Source organism: Crocuta crocuta, unplaced genomic scaffold (genome assembly GCF_008692635.1).
Source record: "Crocuta crocuta isolate KB4526 unplaced genomic scaffold, BGI_CrCroc_1.0 scaffold125, whole genome shotgun sequence".
NCBI lineage: Eukaryota > Metazoa > Chordata > Mammalia > Carnivora > Hyaenidae > Crocuta > Crocuta crocuta.
Window position 1 is genome coordinate 8,813,253 of NW_027531143.1, and position 6,015 is coordinate 8,819,267.

The window sequence follows — 6,015 nt, forward strand, 5'->3', positions numbered from 1 at the left end:
CAAATAAGAGCCCTGGGCCAGATGGCTTCCCTGGGGAATGCTACCAGACATTTAAAACAGAGTTAATACCCACTCTTCTCAAGCTATTCCAAAAAATAGAAATTGAAGAAAAACTTCCAGACTCATTCTACTAAGCCAGCATCCCTTCGATTCTCAAGTCAAACAGAGACCCAGCAAAAAAAGAGAACTATAGGCCAATATCCTTGATGAATATGGATGCAAAAATCCTCATCAAGATACTTGCAAATCGAATTCAACAGCACATAAGAAGAATTATCCACCATGATCAAGTGGGATTCATTCCTGGGCTACAGGGCTGGCTCAGTATTCACAAATCAATCAATGTGATGCATCACATTAACAAAAGAAAAGATAAAACCATATGATCCTGTCGATAGATGCAGAAAAAGCATTTGACAAAATACAGCATACCTTCTTAATAAAGACCCTCGAGAAAGTCAGGATAGAAGGAACTTACTTAAATATCATAAAAGCCATCTATGAGAAGCCATCAGCAAACATCATCCTCAAGAGGGAAAAACTGAGAGCTTTCCCTGAGATCAGCAACACGACAGGGATGTCCACTCTCACCACTGCTGTTTAACATAGTGGTGGAAGTCCTAGCATTAGCAATCAGACAACAAAAGGAAATAAAAGCCATTAGAATTGGCAAAGAAGAAGTCAAACTTTCACTTTTCACACATGACATGATACTCTGCATAGAAAACCCGACAGACTCCACCAGAAGCCTACTAGAATTGATCCATGAATTCAGCATTTTCAGGGTACAAAGTCAACATGCAGAAATCGGTTGTATTTTTATACACCAATAATGAAACAACAGATAGAGAAATCAAGAAACTGATCCCATTCACAATTGCACAAAAAACCATAAAGTACCTAGGAATAAACCTAACCAAGGATACAAGAGAACTGTATNTGGAGGAGAGCAATTGTTGGGATGAGCACTGGGTGTTATATGGAAACCAACTTGACAATAAACTATTTAAGAAAAAAAATTTTTAAAAATAAACATGTGAGATAAGGAAGAAGGGACAGTAAAGCAAAAAGGCAAACTGTCCAGAGAGGGTCTATCTAGATGAATGTAACAAATATCATAAATTAAAATTTTAAGGAAGAGAAAAGCTGTTCTCATCATGTATTTACATCTTCTATTGGCTCTGTGATGAGAGAATCTGTCCAATATAATATTTAGAATATCAGTTGAAGTAATACTACAGTTTGAGATCAGATCTTAATAACTTAAATTATGCCTGCAAAGGACTTCTTATGGCATTCTAGAGTTAGGGTCTTATTCTACAGGAATAATGTCAGCTTTATGAATAAAAATCAGAAATAGTCAATCAAAGTAAGTTTGAGATAACACAACATATTCCCCTTCAAATGTTTTATGACAGAATTTCCATAGCTGAGGTGACATCATCAGGATAGTCGCATAAGTCATTCCTGAACTCAGCCATCCTCAGAAGAAGACAAAGTAGCTAGCATTCATATAAAAGACCACCAATGTGAAAATCCCAGAACCTGAGGGTGAGGTTGAGGCACTCCCCTAGATCACAGAGATACAGAAGGACCAAGAAGAAAAGTAAGAGTAAAGATTTCACTTTGCTTGCATTGTCCTTTCCCCAGACCAGCAGAGTACTGCATAAAATGGCTTCCTTGGCTTATAGTTTCTCCAGTGAGGAAAACAAAATACAAAATGCATTCAGCTCCCCTAGTGTTTTGGAATGTTTCTAAGGTAGCCCAATAAGGAACACTGTGGTGGTGGGGGGGGGGGGANCAGAGAAGAGAGGCAGAGATTACAGCATCCTGCACCAGATCTTGGTGGAATGCATTCTTGATTGCAGTAGCACCTGAGCAGAGATCCCAGTTGGTGATTCTGCACATGTGCAGAGCTGAGTTGGTGGCTCTAGCTGGTCAGGGATCTTGGTTGAAGTGTTATGCATTGTTTGGGTCCCCAGCCAATGGGTCATACCTACTGTGGAGCCATTATATGTCCCTGAGTAGTCAGGGAGGCAAACCTGCTACCTTGCCCAACAGCTACACATGAACCCCCATCCCACTCAACCAGTATTGCCTGGCCATAGAATTTGGGTGATTGTGGAGTCCGTACTATAGCCCTATCGGACAGGTAGCCAAACCAGTAGCCCTGCCAAAATTTGTGTGACCAGAGAATCTGAACAGTGACCCCGAAAAATCTTGGAACTCAGTTAAAAGTACAGCCCAGTTGTGAAGTCCAGCCAACAGCTCTGCCCAGTAGGAAAATCTAGCTTATGGCCCTGTCCAGTTACTAAATACAGCCTGCAACCTTGCATAGGCAAGAAGCCCTGAAAGTAGCCCTGCACAATTACAAAACATAGACTTCAGCCCCACCCAACAAAAGAGCTCAATGGTAATGTCACCCATGAAGCATATAATTTCCAGCTCAACCAACACCGAGATACAGCTGGAGGCCCCACTTGACCAGAAAGCCTGGAAAGTGACCTTATGCAACACAGAAGCACAGCCAGTGGCTTAGGTAATCATGAAGCACAGCCTGTCACTCTGAACAAAATTGGGGCACAGCCTGGGGGGTCTGTCCAACTGTGAAGCCATGTTTGTTGTCTCATGAACATGGAGTTCAGCCAGTAGTACTATCTAGTTAGGATGAACAAGATGAGACCTTGATCAAATACAGAGTCTAATCAGAGGTATTGCCTTGCCAGGCAATACAGCCTAAGATCTCACCCTACCAGCATCCCTTCCCAACTAGGGTGCCAAGTCACTGGCCTCACTTGAACATAAAGTTCAAGTGAGATAAGAGCATACATCCTAAAAGGAGAAAGATCTCAAATAACTTTACACCTCAAAGAAGTAGGAAACAAGAGCAAACTAAAGCCAAAGTTAGCAGAAGAAATGATGAAGATTAGAGCAAAAAGTGAAATAGAAAGCAGAAAATTTATAGAAAAGATTAACAAAACTAATACTATAAAACCTTGGATTGCTTCATATATTGTAACTTGTTCTGTGATTGTTCCACAAAATGAGCAACATGTCTAGTAAGTTTTAATTTGATAAGTGAGCAATCCTTTATAATACTAGTAGCATGTGACATTGAACGTCACATGATAGAAACTGAGCCAATGGTTCTTTCTCTCTCTCACTGAGGGATTGTGTGTGATCATCTCCCATGCTCAGATGCTCAGTCACAGGCCATGTCGTGTTTGGCAGAAATCAGTGATTTTTTCAGAATGTTGGAAGGTGCCCACAAATGGCACTAGTATATTTTTCATCCCTTCAAAGCACCTTTTGACAGTCCTTTGCTATTCCACACAAGGGTAAGCTTAGGAATGCTTCACTTCATTCTAGGTCGTTGGATAGGTTCCTTGTTAAAGATTTATGGAAAGAAAAAGATTCCATTGAACCAATAGACAGCAGTGATTTTGTTAGTGATAGTGAAAGTCATCCTACACAATAACCCTCCTCTCTCTGTGTCCCTCACACCAGCCATGAAGGTTTTCAAAGGTAAGTGCAGGCTAATTTGCTCATTTTTCTTAATATTTTGTATTTTCTTTATTATTTTGTATGTATGTATTATATTACAGTACTGTAATTATTTTTATATGAATATTTTGGGTTGTGAAACAAATCATCTGAGTTTCCATTACTTATTATGGGGAAATTTGCTTTGATATACATGTGCTTTGGATTAAGAGCATGTTTCTGGAACAAATTATGCTTGAAAACCAGGGTTTTACTGTAGTTGGTTTCTTAAAATGATAAAATTGACAATCTTTTAGCTAGACTCACCAAGACAGAAAGGCCTCAAACACAGTTAGAAATGAAAAAGAAGACATTATAAATGAGACTACAGAAAAATAAAAGATTATAAGAGACTACTCAGATACAATTATTTGTCAACAAATTGGACAACTTAGAAGAAATGGATTAATTCCTAGAAACATAGGACTTAGCAATACTGAATCATGAAGAAAGAGAAAATCTGTATAGACCAATGATAAATAAGGAGATTGAAACAGTAATGAAAAACCTCTCAACAAAGAAAAACAGCTTTCGCAGATGAACTCCACCAAATGTTTAAAGGAAAGTTAATGATAATATTTCTCAAATTCTTCCATAATTTTGAAGAGGAGAAAATACACCCAAACTCATGTCTGTATTACCCTGATATAAAAGCCAGATAAGGATATTATAAGAAAATAAAACTGTAGGCCAATAACCCTAATGAAAATAGATGTAAAAATTCTCAGCAAAATGGTAACAAATTAAATTAGCACATTAAAAGGATCATACATCATGATCCAGTGGGATTTATTCCAGGGATGCAAGGATTGTTTGGCTGAAAATCAATCAATGTGATAAACCCCATTCATTGAATTAAAGAACACCATATGATTAACTCAATAGATGCAGAAAGAGTATTTCAGAAAATTCAATAACCTTTTATGATAAAAACTTTCAACAATGCAGGGATAGAGGGAACAAATCTCAACATAATAAAAATGCCATATATGATAAACCTACTGTTAATATCATATTTACCAGTAAAAGGTTGAAAACTTTTCCTCTAAGATCAGCAACAAGAGACCAAGGTGCCCACTCTCATCATTTCTATTCAGAATAGTAGTGGGAATCCTACCCAGAGCCATTAGGCAAGAAAAAGAAATAAAAGGCATCCAGGGGCGCCTGGGTGGCTTAGTCGGTTAAGCGTCCGACTTTCGCTTAGGTCATGATCTCACGGTTCGTGGGTTCAAGCCCCGTGTCGGGCTCTGTGCTGACTGTCAGCTCAGAGCCTGGAGCCTGTTTCAGTCTGTGACTCCCTCTCTCTCTGACCTTCCCCTGCTCACGCTGTCTCTCTCTCTCCCTCCTAGAAATAAATAAAACATTAAAAAAAAATAAAATAAAAGGCATCCAAATTAGAAAGGAGGAGTAAAACCGTTCCTGAAGATATACATTATCTTCATATATAGAAAACCTTAAAAATTCCAAAAAGAACTGTAAAAATTAATAAATGACTAGTAAAACAGCACTATACAAAATCACCTACAAAACTGTTATGTTTCTATACACTAACAATATATATACAAAAAAGAAATAAAACATTCCTATTTATAAGAGCAACAAAACAAATAGAATACTTAGGAATAGATATAACCAAGGAAGTGAAATATCTATATAGTGAAAAGTATAAGACACTGATAAAAGAAACTTAACACACATAAAGGGAGAGATACATCCTGTTCATAGGCAGGAAGAGTTAATATTGCTAAAATGTCCATATTACCCCAAACCATCTACAGATTCAATGTAATTCCTTTCAAGATAACAGTTGTATGTTTTACAGGAAAGAAAAAATCCTAAAATTTGCCCGGAACCACAAAATACCCCAAATAACCAAAACAATATTGAGAAAGAAAAATAAACATGGAGGTATTACATCTATTAATTTCAAACTATAGTACTAAAACAAAACTGTACTAATCAAAACAGTATGGTACTGCCATTAAAACAGACATATACACTAATGAAAATGAATTGAGAGCCCAGAAATAAATTCATGCATAAATGGTCAACTTACATTTGAAAAAAGTGGTGTATGTATATATATATATATTTATATATATACACACACACACCATATATATGTATGACAGAGACCATATATATGTATGCATGTATATATATATAGGTATGTATATATCTATATATATGGTTTATATATACAATGAAATACTGTTCAGCCACAAAAAGAAGGGAATTCTGACATTTGCAACAACATGAGTGGACCTGGAATGCATTGTTATGTGAACTAAGCTCAAGGAAAAAAAAATACTGTATGATTTTACACATGCGTATTACCTAAAAAAAAATCCTGAAATCATTGAAACAGAGTAGATTGATGGTTGTTGCCAGTAATGGACAGATGGGCAAATGGTCAATGGGTACAAACTTCCAGTTATAAAGTAAATAACTCATAGAGATCTAATGTGGCAG

The 6,015-nt window shown here is 37.1% G+C and overlaps 1 protein-coding gene across 1 annotated transcript in view; it reads right to left on the reverse strand.

Annotated features, from left to right (window-relative positions):
* COL24A1 (collagen type XXIV alpha 1 chain) overlaps window positions 1–6,015 on the reverse strand; it is a 374,970-nt gene that overhangs the window by 115,588 nt on the left and 253,367 nt on the right. The window lies entirely within an intron of this gene.